General features: G+C 38.0%; 1 protein-coding gene across 3 annotated transcripts in view; it reads left to right on the top strand.

The window, feature by feature from the left end:
- LOC131146856 (uncharacterized) overlaps nucleotides 1-22,426 on the top strand; it is a 102,372-nt gene extending 79,946 nt beyond the window's left edge. Inside the window, exons 7-8 of one of the 3 annotated variants that reach the window (XR_009134480.1) lie at nucleotides 2,034-2,097; nucleotides 22,174-22,426. The gene's annotated coding sequence lies outside the window, so the exon portion shown is untranslated. Of the gene's footprint in view, nucleotides 1-2,033; nucleotides 2,246-22,173 lie in introns of those variants that run through there. The other 2 variants (XM_058096665.1, XM_058096664.1) reach the window with 2 other exon arrangements.
- Nucleotides 22,427-22,978: the final 552 nt, after the last annotated feature.

Raw genomic sequence — 22,978 nt, 5'->3', positions numbered from 1 at the left:
CAAATTTGATTTAGAAAAAAATAATTCAATCACCTTCATATTATTTCTCTTTTAATTAGTACCTTTTCACTTCCAAGAAAGAAGGGGGAAAAATGTGAGAAATGTTGAGAATTTCACTTGTGAGTTTGTCCCACATTAGAAAATTTGAGTGGATGATGAGTGCTTATATGCATGGTTGGGCCCAAGACCTAATGTGCTTAAACTTTTGGGTCAAGTTGGTGTTCACTCATGTGTATCAAGCCCACCCATGGGCTCCTCCGGTGTTAACATGTAGAGACCTGAAAAATTTAAATATTAAGAAAAAATAAAAGAAAAGATGGAAGATGATTTGGTGTAGACCAAACCGTCGACGGTTTGGTGGGAGGCCAGAAAATCGTAGACGGTTTTGTGTAACCGTGGCCCAGTAATTATAAAACAGTGAAAAATGGAAGACCATCAACGGTTTCATCTGGAAGTGCTTAATAAAATAGATCTTGCAGCCCATTTCATGTAATCAAAAAATTAAAATCTCTCTCTTTCTCTAAAACCTACGGAACCCTCTCCCTTCTCTCTTAGATTTCTCTCTAATTTTAGCTCGATTCAATGATCAAACATCACCATGGGGTCCTAGGAGCGATCCTTAACAAGTTAATCAGAGCAGTTTTACGTTTTGGGGTTTTTAGGCACCACTCCAAGGCCGAGGTCAGGGGGATGAATTATTAGTTGTTTTATAGTTTAACTAGTTTTGGAATGTGTGGGCCTAGGAAATGTGAATATGATTATTATTCTAGAGTTGAACTGATTAAGGCAAGGTTTGTGAATACAGGGGTTGTGCGAACGCCGCGGGCGTCGGTCTAGGATACTTGTAGGCACACTCTCAGTAAATAAGTAAGGGGAATAAGTTATACCAGTTAGTTTTAGAAATTTTTTCGGTTAAAGTATAGTATAAGATTATGAAATATCAGTATAAGATTTTCTGGATATTATAGGATATGAAATTATGGGCATGGAAATTTATGATTTTTTTTTTTCAAATGATATGCATATTCTGGAAAATTCAAAAATTTGGGTTGCATGAAAAACCCTATAGATGATATATTATTTTCATGTAGCAGAAAATATAATTTTCCCATACAGTAGTAAAATACAGTTTTCCCATATAGAGTATAGTGTTGTGAGCATTACTCAAATTGTGTGGCATGAGAAATACTAGTTTTAGTACAGAAATTTGATACAAAATTTTACATAGCTTTCACAGAACAATGATATTAAAGCTTTTATAGAACCATGATATTAAACCTTTTACAGAACCATGATATTAAAACTTGTGCAGAACCATGATATTAAAACTTGTATAGAATCATGATATTAAAGCTTTTACAGAACCATGATATTATAGTTATTACAGAATCATGGTATTATAGTTATTATAGAACCATGATATTACAGTTATTACATAATCATGGTAAAATAGTAATATATAGAAATAGTATTATACAGTATCAGAGCCCTGATAGACCAGAACTGAACATAGAGCATGGTACCGTAGCTAATACAGTATAGATAGTGCAACCACACATCTCAGATAGAGTGTGGTAATGGTATTCGATTATGCCTTAGTGAAGAGTAGAGGAGCTCCCTGGCAGTCTGGACTAGGTTGAGCAGGCCAATCGTACTACAGAGGAGTTATAGTTTGACTTAATCTAATAGGCCAACCATGGTTAAGTCTAGCCCACGGTTCGCACAACTCGATAATACTGGTAATTCATGATCACAGTTATCCATCCAGGGAAATTTTCACAGTTATATACGCATACATAGATTTACAGAAACAAAAAATGTGAATTACAACTAGAAGTACATTCAAATAGAAAACGTGTATTCTAAATGGTATAGATGTGAGTAATGATACGTATTTACACTTAACTGCTATCTTAGTTACATTTTAAATTAACAGTTATGTTATTTGTGTAAAACTCATCTTCCACACACTGGTGTTAACTTATTCTGTCTTATTGAGAGGTGTCTCACCCCAAGAATCTTAAACATTTCAGGTAATCCAGGTAGCCAAGCGGAGCGAACTCTGAGATAGTAGAGTTGTAGCTTCAGGATTACAGTGTATGTATTTTTGTTGGGGGACTGGGGTTATGTTTGTTTAATGCTAGGGATTTCTGATGGATTTTTGGGAAGTATGTATGTTAATTTTGGAGGCTCTAAAACCCTGGTATTCTATATAAAGTTTAGGTATGTTATGTTTTCCGTTGCATAGATAGAATGTGAATATGAGCATGAGTATCCTCGGTACTCCACCTTGGGTCTGGGTTGACTTTATTATTATTATTATTATTATCATGGTATCATAGATATAAAAAAAAATAGTATAAATTTTTGGGTCGTTACAAGTTTGGTATCAGAGCCTAGGTTGTTAGGTTTTGCAGACTTTAATAAACAGCGGATAGCAATACCAGAGTATATGAATAAATTTTGATGAGGATAAGAGATGGGTAGAGTGTGATTATAGTAAGTCATTGTTGGAGGTTAAGATTGAAATTTAAGGTCCTATCTTGCAGCTTGGAGGTAGGAAATTCTATGGTGGTTTCTGTGATTTTTTCGGGGTGACGATTTCAGGATAGCCATGGAAAACTCTCACCGGTTCTTTTTTCTGAGTGGTAAAACTGAATCTTAAATTGGGAAATATGAGGATGTTAAGATGAATGGATATAGGAGAATATCTTATGGTTCTTAGTCTGATGAGTGTATTGGTTGTGTTATGATGATAGAATTCTAAGATTGTTTTGTTCTATTTTTCAGGATAAACCCTGAAAATAGCAATGCTTATGCTGGAGGTAGTGATGATGTGGGGCCTTCTAGTATAAGTGGCAACGATTCTGATAATTCCTACGTAGTGTTGCTCAGTGGGTGATGGAAGAACAAGACTGCCCGCCAGTTGATCAGGGCTGTTCGATCAAACAGTTTACTCGGATGAATCCTCCAACCTTTTTAGGAAGTGCGGATCCGATTAAGGCAGAAAAATGGTTGTAGGAGGTTGAGAAAATCTTAACAATACTGCATTGTACCGAAAAACAGAGAGTGTTGTATGTCACTTTCAAGTTGACAGGGGAGGCAGAACGGTGGTGGTCAGCGGTGAAGCTCTTGGAGGAGCAGAGGTTAGTGCCAGTAGCACTGTCTTGGGGGAGATTTAAGGAGATCTTTTACGATTGCTACTTTCCCGCCTCTGTTAGAGATGCCAAGATGGAGGAATTCTTGAATTTGACTCAGGGTCAATTGACAGTGCCACAATATGCTGCAAAATTTGTGGAGCTGTCCTGTTTTGCTCCCTTCATGATCCTAGATAAGTTCAGGAAGGCATAGAGATTTGAGAGGGGGCTAAGACAGGAGGTGTATGAGCAGGTGGCGGTTTTGCAGAGATGACATTTTTCTGAGTTGGTGGATAAAGCCACCGTAGCCGAGACCAGTTGACAAAAAGCTATCGTAGCCGAGACTAGTTGACAGAAAGCTACCGTAGTCGAGACCAGTCGACAGAGAGGCATAGAGGGGTAGAGTCAGAGGAAGAGGCCCACGCCTATTGGGTTTCAGGAGGGATCTAGCGAGGGTTTGAGGAGGAGGAACAGTGGGGGATAGAGATAGGGGATAGGAAGGCGGGTGTATTAAGGGACCCAGACCTACTCGATTTGTCCCATATGTAATAGGAGGCACGTGGGGGAATGTCGCGTGGGAGAGAATGTTTGCTATCGTTGTGGGAGACCAGGACATATTGCGAGAGATTGCCGAGTGCAGCCAATTAATCCACTTGCTCCTAGACAATTTTGAGGAAACAATCAAGCACCTTGAGAAAATCAGTAGAGGAACACCGCCCCGGCACGGGTTTATGCTCTAACACTGGGAGACAATGAGGCGGCAAGTGATGTCGTGGCAGACATTATCCCTATTTTGTCGAATAAAGCTATTGTTTTATTTGATTTAGCGATGACTCACTCTTTCATAGCTCGGGAGTTTATCAAGTTATGTGGTATAGAAACTCAATCATTAGATGTTAGTTTATTAGTGGCTATACCAATTGGGACCATAGTTCTGTGTAGAAAGGTACTCAAAGATTGTCCCTCAGTATACAGGGGAGGTCTTTGCCAGCTAAATTGGTAGTTATAGCTGCCAACTATGCCAGTATTGATTGCCATAAGAGAGAAGTGGTAGTCAGACCTCTAGGAGAGCACGAGTATCGATTTGTGGGGACATGTGTGCGTTCCTTACCGTAGATTTTGTCAGCTGTTCAGGCGAGGAGATTGCTTTTGAAGGGATGCCGGGGGTACTTGGCCTGTGTAAAAGAAGCACCAGAAGGGGAATTCAGGTTAGAAGATATTTCAATAGTGAAATATTTTCCTGATGTGTTTCGAAGGACTTGCCAGGATTGCCTCCTGATCGTGAGGTAGAGTTTACCATTGACTTGTCTCCGGGAACAGTGCTGATTTCTAAAGCACCGTACAAAATGGTTCTAGTGGAATTGAAAGAGTTAAAAGAATAGATACAAGAATTGTTGGACAAGGGGTTCATTAGGCCCAACGTGTCACCTCGGGGAGCGTCAATATTGTTTGTAAAAAAAGAAAGATGGGTCAATAAGAATGTGCATCGACTACAAATAAATCAATAAAGTGACCATTATGAATAAAATCCGCTTCCACGCATTGATAATTTGTTTGACCAGTTACAGGGAACACAGACATTCTTAAAAATTGATCTACGATCTGGGTACCATCAAGTAAAGGTCAGGGTGGAGGATATTTCAAAGAGAGCGTTCCGGACTCGGTATGACCATTATGAGTTTCTGGTTATGCCGTTCGGACTAACGAATGCTCCTGCCGTATTTATGGATTTGATGAATAGAGTGTTCCATCAGTACTTAGATTAGTTTGTTGTAGTCTTTATTAATGAAATTATGATATATTTAAGGAGCTACGAGGAGCACGAGGATCATCTGAGGATAGTTCTACAGATACTGAGAGAAAGAAAGCTGTATGCAAAATTCAAGAAGTGTGAATTTTGGTTGAAGCAAGTCCCTTTCCTTGGACATGTGGTATCTAGGGGTGGCATATCTGTGGATCCGTGTAAGATTGAGGTAGTAGTGGACTGGGAAAGACCGAAATATGTGCAGGAAGTTAGAAGTTTATTGGGATTAGCAACATACTATCGCTGGTTTGTGGAGGGATTCTCTAAATTGTCAGGCCCTTTGACCAGATTGACCAAGAAGAATTAAGGTTTGAATGGACAGATGAGTGCGAACAAAGCTTTTAGGAATTAAAGCAGCGACTCATCATTGTACCGGTTCTAACGATTCCTTTGGGAGAAGAGGGTTTTGTAATTTACAGTGATGCGTCACATAAAGGGATCGAGTGAGTTCTGATGCATCAGGGGAGAGTTATAACTTATGCTTCATGGTAACTTAAATAATATGAAAAGAATTACTATTGACCCTATAGGTCATGCCCTGTTTTGATTATGGCAAATACTCTGGTATTTAATGTCTATCTAGTTTGTATGCAGATTTATATTAGCAAACTAATTGATGGCACATGAAAGCAAAGCATGAAGACGCTGAGGATTCTCTTTCATTTTGTAAATTCAATTAATGTTATATTTGGGTCTGTAATAGTAACTAAGGATATGGTCTGTAATAATCTCTGCATGTCATGCATGTCGGTTTTTGTAAGCTCAATATGACCATAGACTGACGTTAGGTTACCAAATGTCATTAGGGCACCCTTCGGTCGACTGATGCCGAATTTTTTCGGTGTCCTCATAGACCCTAGAAAGACCCTAGGTCCGAACACTTAGTGCACATTGTCCCCATAATCACATATATCATCTGGGGAATTAATTGAAGTAAAATTGGGTAAAATTGCAAAAATTAAGAGAGGTCGGGCGATCGAACCCTAGGAGTTCAAAACTCCTCGGGCACCCGAACTGCTGAAAAGTCAGCAGCTTGACCAGGTTTTGGGCGACCGAACCCAAAATGACCCCATCGCCCTCGGGCACCCCGAACCCTTCGAAAGAGACATTCCACCAACTCAGGTTACCGAGAGATATAGTTTAAAAAGAGCCCTGGGCGACCGAACACATGAGTTCGGGTGACCGACCCTATGATCGGGCACCCGAAGTTACGAACAAAGGCTACTGACTTTGATTCAGATTGTCGAAGCATGACACGGGTGACCGAACGTATTTAAATACCTTTTATTCCTGTATTTGTTCAGGCGGCCGAACCATGGTTCAGCCACCCGAACTTCGCCGGGTTAAAAATTAATTAACTAAGGTAAAATTGAGTTAATAAGGGTTAATTGTGCTTAAGCATTTTGGAACTTTTCTAATAATACCCAATAAGTCCGAAACGGTTATATTTTGACCTTATCTATAAATATGAGTTCATTTGTAAAGATTAAGAGAGATTAGCCAAAATCATTAGTAAAAATCCTCTCTATCTCAAAGTCACATTTTACCCAAAATACTCGCAAATATTCACTCCCTTCATACATCTTGATAGTATGAGAGTTTATTGATTGTCCTTGTGTTCATTAGATAATGCTAATACTCCCATTTGTTTAGTTGATTGTTTGATATTATTTTTGGGGAGTCAAGTAAGAGTTTTCCCACATATTTTTATTTGATACATCTAGTATTGGGAAAAATTCATTAGCTTAAGGATCTTTGCATTGTCATTGCAAAGAATCCTATAGCTTGATTTTTTTGTGCAAAAACATTTTTCTACAAGCTATATTATTCTTTCAAACAACTCTTGAGCATATTATATTAAAGAAAATATTTTGAGTTGTTCTGAATATTTGCAGCATCTTTGAAAGCCTGATTATTATTGAGATTTGATATATCCTGTTTCATAGAAATAGTTTGATTAGAACGCTCTTGAGCATATTAGCGATCATATCCTTTTGATTGTGGCTTGCACAAAAATACACATCACTGAGCTTACATTTACCTATATTGTTGATGTGTGATTGATTGAGCATATTGTGTGTATTGGGATACATATCTGTTTTACTTAAGAAGCATAATCACTATACTAGTCATGTTGTGAAGAATACTGTTGTATTTCCAGGCATGGCTTGAGGGGGTTTGATCTAGCTCGGTAAGGATTGTGTAAAGGTTGGGGTCAGCCTTATGAATTTGACCTAGGGCATTCTCTGCCCCGCAAGGAGAATTTGTAAAGGTTGAGGTCAGCCCTGTGCTAAATGACCTGGTTGTATTAGGTGCCGCTCCACCCGTTAAGTGAGCATTAGTGGAATCCTTGGGCTTACGAGCTAGAGGCGAGGACGTAGGCACAGTTGGCTGAACTCCGATAACATATCTTATGTGCAGTGTTTATCTTTCTGCAATTTGCATTCCTGCACATGTATGTTATAGTTGGCGAATGCTGCGTATGATTTTAATTTCCGCACGTTATATTTATCTGCGCATTTGGAACTACATAGACAAACCCTAGGTTGTGAATGTACTACTGCTATTTAGGTCAAACCTAGGAAAAATTTTGAAATTCCAATTCACCCCTTCTCTTGGGAATACACCAATGCTAACAATTACCCTACCTATGATCTGGAGTTAGCAGCGGTGGTTTATGCCTTAAAAATTTGGAGACATTATTTGTATGGGGGTAGGTGTGAGATTTTCATAAATCACAAGAGTTTGAAGTATTTCTTCATACAGAAAGAATTAAACATGAGACAGAGAAGGTGACTAGAGCTGATTAAAGATTATGACTGCACCCTCAGTTACCACCCATGAAAAGCTAATGTGGTAGCTGATGCTTTGAGTAGGAAATTAGTGGGTTCATCAGTATCAACAATGGTGACTCAGCATCTGATCCAGATGGATTTAGAAAGGCTTGGTGTTGAGTTGGTAGAGGGAAATCGCTAGGCCCTCATTGCTAATTTGGTACTTCAGCCCACTTTACATGAAAGAATTAAAGCTGCCCAAATGAAAGATGCGGAATTATTAAAGATTATGGATAAAGTGCAGAATAGTCAGGGAGCAGAGTTTAATATCTCTGAGGATGGAGCTTTGAGATTCCGTACCAGACTTTGCGTATCTGCTGATATTGAGATCAAGAGAATTATTTTGGAGGAAGCGCATCGTTCCCTTTATACAATGCACCTTGCAAGTACTAAGATGTACAGGGATCTTCGGGAGTCTTTTTGGTGGAGTAATATGAAGAAAGAAATCGATGAATTTGTAGAGCAGTGTTTGACATGCCAGTAGGTGAAAGCTGAGCATCAAAGATCGGTGGGAATGTTGCAGCCACTCCACATTCCCAAATGGAAGTGGGAACACATTTCGATGGACTTTGTCACAGGGTTACCACCGGCATTGCATGGACAGGATGTCATCTGGGTAGTCGTTGACCGATTTACGAAGGCTGCTTATTTCCTTCCAATTAGAGTTAACTACTCCATGAGTAGATTAGTAGAGTTGTACATACATGAGATAGTTAGATTGCATGGGGTGCTAGTGTCCATAGTATCAAATCAAGACCTAAGGTTCACATCTCATTTTTGGAAGAGTTTGCAAAGGGCCATGGGTTCTCAGTTGATGTTTAGCACAACATTTCATCCTCAGACAGATGGACAGACAGAGAGGACCATAGAGATACTGGAGGATATGTTGTGGGCCTACGTACTAGACTTTGGGGGTAGTTGGATCCAGTATTTACTAATGGTTGAATTTTCTTATAATAATAGCTATCAGACCAGTAATGGGATGGGGCCATATGAGGCATTGTATGGTCGGAGGTGTCGGTATCCACTATATTGGGATGAAATTGGTGAAAGGTAGGTGTTGGGGCCAGAGATTGTTCAGCAGACATCAGAAAATATCAAGCTCATCAGAGATAGAATCAGAACAACTTAGAGTTGACATAAAAGTTATGCAGACACCCATCAACTAGGGCTGGAGTTTAGTGCGGGGGATCATGTATTCTTGAAAGTTGCACCGATGAAAGGAGTTATGAGATTTGGGAAAAAGGGTAAGCTGAGCCTTAGGTTTATTGGACCATTTGAGATATTAGAAAGAGTGGGTCTAGTCACCTAGAGGTTAGCATTACCCCCGATGCTATCTAAGATCCATGATGTATTCCATATATCATTGTTGAGGAAGTACATCATAGATCCCTCACATGTGATCAGTTATGAAGCATGGAGCTTAAAGATACTTTGTCATATGAAGAAGTGCTAGTGCAGATTCTGGATCGAAAGGAATAGGAGCAACGCACTAAAAGGATCCCACTAGTAAAAGTGTTCTGGCGCAACCATGTAGAAGAAGAGGCTTCATAGGAGTTGGAGGATAAGATGCGTCTGAAATATCCATACCTGTTTAGTGGAGCCCAGAGTTGAGTTAGTAAGAGTAAAAGTAAATGACAATGTATGTTTATTGATTTGTACAATGTAGAATAGTTAGTGTTTTTGGTTTTGGTTATGAATGGTTTTGGGAGAGTTTTCTTTTTATGTGAATGATTGTAATATCCCAGATACCTCGTTTGTAACCACGATATTCCTCCGCCATAAGTGAGGGTAACTAATAAAATTTCGGTGTTTTTCATTAAGGCTGGTACTAGTGATAGATAGCAAATTTTGAGGACAAAATTTTTTTAAGGAGGGGAGAATGCAGAAACTCGAAAAATTTAAATAATAAGAAAAACAAAGAAAATATGGAAGATGATTTGGTGTAGACCAAATCCTCGACGTTGTGGTGGGAGGTCAGAAAATGGTCGACGATTTTGTGTAACCGCGGCCTAGTAACGGTAAAACAGTGAAAAACGAAAGCGTTAAAATCCCAAACCGTCGACGATTTGGGAAACCGTTGACGGTTTCGTCTGGCAGTGCTTAATAAAATAGATCTTGCAAGCCCATTTCATGTAATTAAAAAAATTAAAATCTCTCTCTCTCTCTCTCTCTAAAACCTACGGAACCCTCTCCCTTCTCTCTTCGATTTCTCTCCGATTTCAGGCCGATTTGACGATCAGATATCATCACGGGGTCCTAGGAGCGACCCTTAACAAGTTAATCGGAGCAGTTTTACGTTTTGGGGTTTCCAGACACCACTCCAAGGCTGAGGTGAGGGTGATGAATTATTAGTTGTTTTATAGTTTAACTAGTTTTGGAATGTGTGGGCCTAGGAGATGTGAATATGATTATTATTCTGGAATTGAACTGATTAAGGCAGGGTTTGTGAATACAGGGGTTGTGGGAACGCCGCGGGCGTCGGTCTAGGATACTTGCAGGCACACTCTCAGTAAACAGGTAAGGGGAATAAGTTATACCGGTTAGTTTTAGAAATTTTTCTAGTCAAAGTATAGTATAAGATTATGAAATATCAATATAAGATTTTCTGGATATTACAGGATATGAAATTATGGGCATGAAAAATTATGATTTTTTTTTCAAATGATATGCATATTTGGGATAATTCAGAAATTTGGGTTGCTTGAAAAATCGTATAGATGATATATTATTTTCATGTAGTAGAAAATACAGTTTTCCCATACAGAATATAGTATTATGAGCATTAGTCAAATTTTGTGGCATAAGAAACACCAGTTTTAGTATAGAAATTTGATACAAAATTTTACAGAACCATGATATTAAAACTTTTACAAAACCATGATATTAAAGCTTTTACAGAACCATGATATTAATGTTATTACAAAATCAAGGTATTACAGTTATTACAGAATCATGGTATTACAGTTATTATAGAATCATGGTAAAACAGTAATATATAGAAATAGTATTATATAGTATCAGAACCCTGATGAACCACAATAGAACACAGAGCACAGTGCTGTAGCAAATACAGTATAGATAGTGTAACCACATATCTCAGATAGAGTGTGGAAATGGCTATCAATTGTGCCTCAGTGAAGAGTAGAGGAGCTCCCTAGCAGTCCAGACTAGATTGAACAGTCCAATTGTACTACAGACGAGTTATAGTTTGACTTAACCTAGTAGGCTAGCCATGGTTAAGTCCAGTCGACGGGCTGCACAACCCGATCATGAGGAGTTAATTTATGATCACAATTATCCATCTAGGGAAATTTTCGTAGTTATATACATATATGTAGATTTACAAAAACAGAAACTATGAATTACAGTTAGAAGTACGTTCAAATAGAAAACGTGTATTATAAATGGTATAGGTGTGATGCTCTGATTTTCGTACCAACTTTAAAAAAAAAAAAAAAAAAATCATATATCGGCCACGTCAATAACTCTGATATCATACACAACCTGACTCGCATTGGGTACTGGGTAAACAGACATTTCACATACACAACCTAACAGTGGAAGACATAATGTACATATCATCCAAAATACAATATCTAGAGTATCAATAAACACATACACCCATTCTATCATACCTAAAAACAACACAACCCTAGGAAAATTACACCTCCCCAGTCCAAAAACTCACCCTGTAAATCAGGGTCTCAGCTCCCTACTGTCTCGGAGCTTTATCACCTAACATATCTCTATTCCCTGAAAAGTTTAGATAATTTGGGTGAGACACATCTTAGTAATACGGAATAAATTATTTATAGTGTGTGACAATATGTGTTTCATTATATCATAATGTATAAACATATCAGTGATTGTATCTTCTAAGAAAATATACCAATCCATATATACAGACATATATATATATACAACACAAGCTTTTAATTTTGTTTCCAAAATCATTTGTACAAAACTCCTGTTTACCAGCGAAGTTCCTGAGAATAGGGAAGCTTACCCGCCCATACAAGCAGCTTCCCTCTGCTCCGATATCGTTTGTATTCTTACCCGAATAACTCGGGTTTGGCCACAACTGATACTTATCAGGGCACTCACCTTACTCAGTAAGCCCTCAGGAGGTTAGTTTTACTTCGCTTTAATTATTTATAATGTTAACTCACACAATTTCATTTCACATTTTCATTCTCATTCCCATTTTCATTTCATTTCCATTTTCATTTCCTTTCCACTTTTATCTAGCTCATAAGTGTGCTTGGTAACCAATATACCCATGTCTGTAACTCATGGCTGCCTTGAGGATATTCGCTACTCCATGCTTCCCCCCATGATTAGGTTGTGTGGCCCGAAAGGTAGGATCTAACCACGGTTGGCCGACTTAGTTAAATCAAAATATCATATCATATATCCCGTATCTGTAGTACGACTGACTGACTTATAGCCCTGATCCAGACTCAGGAGGCACAACAACTCTACTAAACAGTTCAGTCAACTGTCACACCGCACGCTCCACGAGTCTTTGTGGTTGCACTAACACTACTAGCAACGGTACCGTGCTCAATATCACAACCCATCATTAGGGTTTCCATATCCATCCCTCAGGATTATCATTAACACATGCCCGTAATCATTATGCAGTATTGACATTTTATCAATCATATTTCAATGATCCCATTGCAGCTTACGCACTTTGCAATGTTCACATTTTCCAGTATTTAATGATCCCATTGCAGCTTTCGTACTTTACAATGTTCACATTTCAATTTCCACATTTCAATACTTATATTGCAGAATTTGCATTGTCATATTCCCATTTTTGATATTCACACTTCAAAATTTATTTCATAATAATACATATATATCCCATTTCACATTATTCAACATTTCCTAGTGACACATTTCTATACTGCATATTTCGTCATTTTTCGGAAAAATACTCCTCAATATTTTTATATATCCTCGTTTCAACGTTTCTCAATAGAACAATTCTCATATCAGTATATTTTAATTCATCTAAATAAAAATATTCTCTACATTTTTAGTACACATTCCATCATCTCATAATAGTATATATCATGTTTCACATATTTCAGCATTTCTCAGAAAATACTCATTAGTATTTATCACTTTTCATTACCTCTTATATTTCAAATACCAAAACACCACAATTCAATATAAGTCATATGCCACACAATTTTATCTGATATTCATATCATAATAATTTCGGGCAAAATAACATATTCTCATTTTCACGTATTAACTAAATCATTAATTCTAAAAAATAACTGTAATAATTTATTCCCTTTACCTGGCTTATTGAGATCTCACTAAAAATACCCAATTCCTATGCTCCTCGGTGTTCGCTGCCCAAAAACCTAAAATTCACATTTATCCACAATTATTTAACTCAATTCCCAGAATAACTTCCGTTTATCACTTCCTAGATTTCGTATACTCCAAATTAACATTAAAATTCTAAAATACTTCACTTACCATGGTTTTCCTGAACTATGCTTGTAAGGACCGAAATTATGCCTGCGGCGCTCACCCGAACTCTGAATTCAATAACCCAAGTTCAACCTCTGAATGCCCAATATTCTAATATTCCAAATCTACATTAATTAAATAATAATTAATCCTTTAATAACCACCTTATCCTAATTTTGGGGTTATGCCAACGACAATTGCACGAGAAATTCGCTCCGCTAGACTAGTAAAGAATCATCCCTAGATTCTTGTGGTGGTGTTCGATCGTCAATTCGACTTAAGATTTAAGAAAAATTGAGGTGAGAGTGAGAATTTACCTTACCCTAAGGGATATGCCTACGCCGCTCCTTCGACAAATCCGCTCTAGTAGAAATGTCGGTGGCGTAGAATGGAGTCCAACGATATTTTCTGATTTTCGATTGGGTGAATATCAGCCGAAATATTGAGAAGAGTGGGAGAGAGAGACGGAGGAGACGAAGTGGTGGGGGGGGGGCATATTGCTTCTCTGTACTATATAATCCTTAAGCTTCTTTGAAGTTTTAGGTAATACTTATGTTATATTTATATATATATATATGAAATAATAATAATAATAGTAATAATATTATAATATTTATTAATTTATTTAATTAATAAAAATAAAATAAAAATTAATTTTGTTTTCTTTTTTAAAATTTAATTAATTAATTAATTAATTTTTTAGGATCACTACACCTAAATACTCTTGGGGTCATTACATTCTCCTCTCCTTATAAAAATTTCGTCCTCAAAATTTGTTAAATATAATCCTACTTTTGTTACAGTCTTAGATAATGTTTATTTGGCTCTAGGAAGAGCCGATGACCACCCACATAACAACCTCATCCCAAATATATTAACAACCCTCACTTGCGGAGGAGGAACATCGTGGTTACAAGGGAGGGTCTTGAGAGATTACAACAATCAAACAAAATTCTCCCATAACCATTCTTATCTCAAAACAAAAAACTTTATCTATCCTACACTATACCATACAAATCAAAATACATATATCATTATTCACCTTTTCTCTAATTAGCTCAGTTCTGAACTCCATTGAATAAATATGGATATCTCTGGCGCATCTGATCCTCTAATTCTCAGGAAGCTTCCTCCATGACATGATTGCGCCATAAAACTTTTACTGGTGGAATCTTCTTTATTTGTAACTATTGTTCCTTTTAGTATAAAATCTACACTGACACCTCTTCATAAGTCGAGGTATCACCCAGCTCCAGTGCTTCGTAGCTGATCACATGGGAGGGCTTTGGGACATATTTCCTTAGCATAGAAACATGAAATACGTCATGGATCCTATATAAGACCGGTGGTAATGCCAACCTGTAGGCAATTGGACCTACTCTATCAAGAATCTCGAATGGTCTAATATACCCAGGGCTCAACTTACCTTTCCTCCCGAACCTCATAACTCCCTTCAATGATGCCACCTTCATAAATACGTGATCTCTTGCGTCAAACTCTAACTTTCGTCGACAAGTATCTGCATAACTTTTCTACCGAAACTGTGCTGTTCTGATCCTGTCTTTGATGAGTCTGACTTTATCCTGAGTATGTTGTATCAGCTCTGCCCCAAAATCTATCTTTCCCCAATATCCTCCCAATATAACGGGTATCGACACCTCCTGCCATATAATGCCTAATACGGTGCCATCCCAATGTTGGTCTGGTAGCTGTTGTTATATGCAAAGTTGACCAGTGGCAACTACTGCATCTACCGACCTCCAAAGTCTAGCACACATGTTCGCAGCATATCCTCCAGAATCTATATCATCCTCTCCGTTTGCCCATTTGTTTGAGAATGAAAAGTTGTGCTGAATGACAACTGAGAATCCATGACCCCTTGCAAACTCTCCAAAAACGAGATGTGAACCGTGGGTCTCTATATGAAACTATGGAAACTAGGACGCCATGGAGTCTAACTATATTCGATGTATAACTCAACCAATCTGTCCATTGAGTGGTCAACTCTGGTCGAAAAAAAGTGGACAGTCTTCGTCAATCGATCCATAACTACCTAAATAGCGTTCTGTCCATGTAATGCCGGTGGTAATCCTGTGATGAAATCCATCGCTATGCCCTCCTACTTCCACTCAAGAATGTGAAGTGGTTACATCAATCCCACTGGTCTCTGATGCTCAGTTTTCACCTGCTGGCATATCAAACACTGATCCACATACTGGACTATCTCCCTCTTCATGTTGCTCCACTAGAAAGATTCTCGAAGATTCCTATACATTTTAGTGCTACCCGGATGTACAATATACAGGGACCGATGTGCTTCCTCCAAAATAACCCTCTTGATCTTAGGGTTGGCAGGAATGCACAAACTGGTATGGAACCTCAAGGCTCCATCATCTAAGAAGCTGAACTTTGTCTTTTGACCATCCTGTACCTTCTTTATAAGCTCTACTAGTTTTGCATCATTCCTATGAACTGCTTTAATTCTCTCTTGTAGAGTGTGCTACAAAATCACGTTAGCAATAAATGCCTGATGATCGCCCTCTACTAGCTCCACACCGAGCGTCTCTAGATTCATCTAGATCAGATGCTGAATCTCCATTGTAGATACAGATGAATCCATTGATTTCTGGCTCAAAGCATCAACGACCATATTAGCCTTTCCTAGGTGGTAGCTGATAGTGCAGTTGTAATCCTTTATCATTTCTAGCCATCTCCTCTACCTTATATTTAACTCCTGCGTGAAAAATTATTTTAAACTCTTATGGTTAGTGAAAATCTCACACCTACCCCCATAAAGATAGTGTCTCCAAATCTTGAATGCATAGACCACTGCCACTAACTCCAAATCATGGGTAGGGTAGTTCTTTTCATATTCTTTCAGCTGTCGTAAAGCATAGGCTATCACTCTCCCCCGCTGCATCAACACGCATCCGAGCCCTTTGCGGGACGCATCACTATAAATTACGAATCCCTTTTCTCTTGAAGGAATCGTCAACACAGGTGCAGTGATGAGTCGTTGCTTCAACTCCTGGAAGTTCTGTTCACATTCGTCAAACCACTCAAACTTCACTCCTTTCCTGGTCAATCTGGTCAATGGGCCTGAAAATTTAGAGAAGCCTTCTACAAACCTGTGATAGTACCCAGCCAATCCCAGGAAACTCCTAATCTCGTGCACATTCTTCAGTCATACCCAGTCTACTAACACCTCAATTTTACTCAGATCAATAGAAATACCACCCCTGGATATAACGTGTCCAAGGAAGGTAACTTGTTCTAGACAAAACTCGCACTTCTTGAGCTTCACATACAACTTCTTTTCTCTCAGCATCTGAAGTACTATCCTCAGATGTTCCTCATGCTCCATTAGGCTCTTCGAATACACCGGTATATCATTAATAAATACTACCACAAATTGATCCAAATACTGGTGAAAGACCTTGTTCATCAAATCGATAAATACTGCAGGAGCATTTGTCAAACCAAATAGTATAACCAGAAATTCATAGTGGCCACACTGTGTTCTAAATGCCGTCTTCGAAACATCTTTCGCCCTGACTTTCACCTGATGGTACCCGGAGCATAACTTTATCTTTGAAAAGATCTGTGTCCCCTGTAACTAATCAAACAAGTCATCGATACGAGGGAGCAGGTATTTATTTTTTATAGTTATTTTATTTATTTCTATGTAGTCAATGCACAACCTCATCGACCCATCCTTCTTATTTACAAATAAAACCAGTGCTCCCCAGGGCGACACATTGGGCTGAATAAACTCCCTTATCTAACAGTTCTTGCAACTATTCTTTCAATTCTTTTAGCTCTACTAGTGCCATTTTGTATGGCGCCTTCGAAATCAGTGCTATCCCTGGAACTAGATCAATAACAAACTCTACCTAATGATTAGGAGGTAGTCCCGAAAAATCCTCGAAAAACACATCACGAAAATCCCTTACTATCGGGATATCATCTATCCTCAACTCTCCTTATGATACCACCTTTACATAGGCTAAATATCCTTGATAGTCTTCTAATAGAAATCTACGTGCCTAGATAGAGGATAGTAACTGAGGTGGGGTGTGCACATATGATCCCACGAATCCGTACTCCTGCCCCTTTGGAGGGTCTGAACACTATCTCTCTCTGATGGCAATCAATGTTGGCATAGTGGATAGCTAGCCAATCCATCCCCAAGATTGCCTCAAATCCATGTATATCTAAAACCACCAGATTAGCTGAAAAAGACCTCCCCTGAATACCCACTGGACAGTCCCTGAGTACCTTTCTATATATCCCTACAGCCCTAGTTGGCGTAGCAATAGATAAACTAATATCTAACTGCTGAGGTTCAAACTCACATAAAATGACATATTCTCGGGCGGTAAAAGAATGAGTCGCCTTTGAATCAAACAAGACAGTAGCTTTAAATGACAGTATTGAAATAGTATTTGTCACCACATCTCCTGCCGCCTTAGCATCTCCCGACGTTAGTGCATAAACTCGCGCCGGGGCAGTATTCCTCTACTGTCCACCTTGAGATGCCTGATAGCCTCTTTTATATGGTCAAGGAACAACCACTATCGCTGGCAGTGTTTGACAGTTTCTCGCGATATGTCGAGGCTGATAGCACCGATAATAGACAGGCTCCCTCACTCGACACTCTCCTGGGTGTCTCTTGTAGCATTTGGGATAAGGAGGGGGCATATTTCTACCTTATACTACTCGTTCTCCTCCTTCATGTCGTCATCCCCCCTCTGCTATCATATCTCCTCCATGGCCCTTGACTGGACCTTACCTAAAATCGGGAGGCATGGGCCTCTTTCCCTAACTCTATGCTGCTGCGCTTCTTTGTAGGCTACTCTCAATTACTATAGCTCTATCTACTATCTTTAAGAAGGTTTGAGCCCGGAAGCCTACCACCTGCTCATACAGGTTCTGCCCCAAGCCCTCCTCAAACCTTCTTGCCTTTCTCTCCCCATCTGGCACTAGATATGGGGAGAATCAAGACAACTCAATGAATCTCGTTGCATACTATTGCATTGTCAAAGACCCCTATGTCAGATGCAAAAACTCTGATACCTTCGCACTCCTGACAGTAGCGGGAAATTACCGCTCGAAGAAAATCTCCCTGAAGTGACTCCATATCATCGCTATAGGGTCAGGCCTCTGCTCCTCTAGTAGTCTCACCGACCTCCACCAACGCTTTGCTTCCCAAGTCAATTTAAATGTGACAAATAACACCCTTTGCTCGTCTGTACACGAGAGGACTGCCAGTAAGTCCTTTATGTCCTAGACCCAGTTCTCTGCTACTAGTGGGTTTGCTCCTCCAACAAAAAATGTGGGTCGCATATGCGTGAACTACTTGATCGTGCAGCTCCGCTCCCCTGAGCTTCTAACCATCTTAGCCATCACCTATTGGGTGATGCTACGTAATACTGCGGCAGGGTTTTTGCCACCTATACTGGAAGTTCCTGCTCCATCACATCCCGCACTAGTGTTATTGTTCCCCATATCCATCATGCAAAGGGAACAACTAGTCTCAGCATACAATTACTATCACACCACCAATACACTACTACAACTCATAAATTACTCTCATACGACCATTTATCTCCACATCCTCAATCCTCATTTAAGATTCAGTCCTATCACTCAGAAACAAGACCCAGCGATAGTATCCATGATTTTCTTGAAATTGTCACCCTAGGAAAAAAAACATAAACAACCCCGGTACTCTTGTCTCTAGGCCACAAGATAGAACCCTAAATTCTTACCTCATCCTTCACAATGACTAACTGACATTTCAATCTACCCATCTCTTATTTTCCTCAAAATCCATTCCTATACTATGGTATTGTATTCCGTTGTTTACTAAAGTCTGCAAAACCTAGCAAGCTAGGCTCTAATATCAAACTATGACGCTCTGATTTTTGTACCAATTTTTTTTTTTAAAAAAACAATATTAAACAATCATATATCGGCCATATCAACAACTCTGATACCATACACATAACCTGACCTGCATTGGGTACTGGGTAAACAGACATTTCACATACACAACCTAACAACGGAAGACATAATGTACATACCATCCGAAATACAATATCTAGAGTATCAATAAACACATACACTCATTCTATCATACCCAAAAACAACACAACCCTAGGGGAATTACACCTCCTTAGTCAAAAAACTCACCCTGTAAATCAGGGTCTCAGCTCCCTATTGTCTCAGAGCTCTATTACCTGACCTATCTCTATTCCCTAAAAAGTTTAGATAATTTGAGTGAGACACATTTTAGTAAGATGAAATAAATTATTTACAGTCTGTGGTAGTATGAGTTTCATTATATAATAATGTATAAACATATCAGTGATTGTATCTTCTAAGAAAATATACCATTCCATATATACAGACATATAGATATACAACACAAGCTTTCAAAAGTTTTTAATTTCGTTTCCAAAATCATTCGTACAAAACTCATGTTTACTAGCGAAGTTCCTGAGAATAGGGAAGCTTACCCGCCCATACAAGTAGCTTCCCTTTGCCCTGATATTGTTTGTATTCTTACCCGAATAACTCGGGTTTGACCACAACTGATACTTACATGACACTCACCTTACTCAGTATGCCCTCAGGCGGTGAGTTTTACTTCACTTTAATTATTTATACTGTTAACTCACACAATTTCATTTCACATTTTCTTTCTCATTCCCATTTTCATTTCATTTCTATTTTCATTTCCTTTCCACTTTTATCTAGCTCATGAGTGTGCTTGGTAACCAATATACCCATGTCTGTAACTCATGGCTGCCTTGAGGATATTCGCTACGCCATGCTTCCCCCCATGGTTAGGGTTGTGCGGCCCGAAGGCAGGATCTAACCACGGTTAGCCGACCTGGTTAAATCAAAATATCATATCATATATCCTATATCTGTAGTACGACTGACTAACTTATAGCCTTGATCTAGACTCAGGAGGTACAACAACTCTATTAAACAGTTCAGTCGATTGTCACGCCACACGCTCCACGAGTCCGTGTGGTTGCACTAACACCACTAGCAATGGTACCGTGCTCAATATCACAACCCATCATTAGGGTTTCCATATTCATCCCTCAGGGTTATCATTAACACATGCCCGTAATCATTATGCAGTATTGACATTTTATCAATCATATTTCAATGATCTCATTACAGCTTTCGCACTTTGCAATGTTCGCATTTCCCAGTATTTAATGATCCCATTGTAGCTTTTGCACTTTACAATGTTCACATTTCAATTTCCACATTTCAATATTTAAATTGCAGAATTTACATTGCAATATTCCCATTTTTAATATTCACACTTCAAAATTCATTTCATAATAATATATATATATATATATATATATATATATATATATATATATATATATATATCTCATTTGACATTATTCAACATTTCCAAGTGACATGTTTCTATACTGCATATTTCATCAATTTTCAGAGAAATACTCTTCAATATATTTATATATCCTCATTTCAATGTTTCTCAATAAAACAATGCTTATATCAATATATTTTAATTTCTCTCAATAAAAATATTCTCCACATTTTCTGTGCAGATTCCATCATCTCATAATAGTATATACCATGTTTCATATATTTCAACATTTCTCAGAAAATACTCATGAGTATTTATCACTTTTCATTACCTTTTATATTTTAAATACCAAAACACCACAATTCAATATAAATCATATGCCACGCAATTTTATGTGATATTCATATCATAATAATTTCAGGCAAAATAGCATATTCTCATTTTCACGTATTAATTAAATTAGTAATTCTAAAAAATAACTGTATTAATTTATTCCCCTTATCTGGTTTACTGAGATCTCGCTAAAAATACCCAATTCCTACATCCCTTGGCGTTCGCCACCCAAAAACCTGAAATTCACATTTATCCCAATTTATTCAACTCAATTCCCAGAATAACTTTCGTTTATCACTTCCTAGATTTCGTATACTCCAAATTAACATTAAAATTATAAAATACTCCACTTACCCTGATTTTCCCGAACTACGCCTGCAGGGATCCAGAAATTATACCCGCGACGCTCACCTGAACCTTGAATTCAATAACCTACATTATTCTAACATTCCAATTCTACATTAATTAAATAATAATTAGTCCCTTAATAACCTCCTTATCCTAATTTTGGGGGTTATGCTTACAACGACCCCATGAGAAATCCGCTCCGCTAGACTTGTAGAGAATCGTCCCTAGATTCTCGTGGTGGTGTCCGAACATCAATTCGGCTTAAGATTTAAGAAAAATTGATGTAAGAGTGAGAATTTACCTTACCCCAGGAGATATGCCTATGCCACTCCTACGACAAATTCGCTCTGATAGTAATGTCAGTGGTGGAGAATGGAGTCTAGCAATATTTTCTGATTTTCAATCGGACGAATATCAGCCGAGAAATTGAGGAGAGTGGGAGAGAGACAGAGGAGACGAAGTGGGGGGGGGGGGGTGTACTACTTCTCTATAATATATAATCCTGAAGCTTCTAATACTTATGTTATATATATATAAATATAAAATAATAATAATAGCAATAATATTATAATATTTAATTAATGAAAATAAAAAATAAAAAATAATTATTTTTTCTTTTTTATAAATTTAATTAATTAATTAATTAATTTTTATTTTGGATCACTACACCTAAATATTCTTGGGGTCATTACATCTAGTGTGAGTTATGAAATGTATTTACACTTAACTGCTATCATAGTTACATTTTAAATTAACAGTTATGTTATTTGTGTAAAACTCATCTGCCACACACTAGTGTTAACTTATTCCGTCTTACTAAGAGATGTCTCACCCCAAGAATCTTAAACATTTCAGGTAATCCAGGTAACAAAGCGGAGCGAGCTCCGAGATAGTAGAGTTGTAGCTTCAAGATTACAGTATATGTGTTTTTGTTGGGGACTGGGGTTATGTTGGGGATTTCTAATGGATTTTTGGGAAGTATGTATGTATATTTTGGAGACTCTAACACTCTGGTAATGTATAAAAAGTTTAGGTGTGTTATGTTTTCCGCTACATAGATAAAATGTGAATATGAATAGGAGTATCCCCGGTACTCCACCTTGGGTCCAGGTTGACTTTATTATTATTATTATTATTATTATTATTATTATTATTATTATTATTATTATTATTATTATCAGAGATTTAAAGAAAATGGTAGAAATTTTTTGATCGTTACATAGAAAGTGGTATCAGAGCCGACGATTCGTAATTCTGAGTGAGTGATATCGTAAAAGTCCAGACGTGAAGCTAATTCTCCTTACGTGCTAAAAGTTGGAGGACCAAGTGTGTAACTGAGGCTAATGAGAATCATCTACGGCTGGGATGGATCATGTGAATTACTGTAACGACCTCCTTTTAACTTGGTTTTTTTTTTTTTTTATATATATAAACATATGAACTACTCTGATACCCTCTGCTATGAAACTCAAGCCTCGGAAGGCACCGGGGTAAATTTGATTATAAAATCATACCTATGCAGCGGAAACATAATTCATACATCCATTCACATCATACAATACCAGGTATCTATGTTTCTAAACCATAACTATATATAATACATCTCTCTCCAGAAATATCTGTCCCAAAAATACAAAATCCTGCATAGACTTACCCTCTA

Source organism: Malania oleifera, chromosome 13, assembly GCF_029873635.1.
Source record: "Malania oleifera isolate guangnan ecotype guangnan chromosome 13, ASM2987363v1, whole genome shotgun sequence".
In the NCBI taxonomy this organism is placed as follows: Eukaryota; Viridiplantae; Streptophyta; class Magnoliopsida; order Santalales; family Ximeniaceae; genus Malania; species Malania oleifera.
Note: the sequence above shows the minus strand (reverse complement) of the source record. Positions and strands in the feature narration are given on the sequence as shown.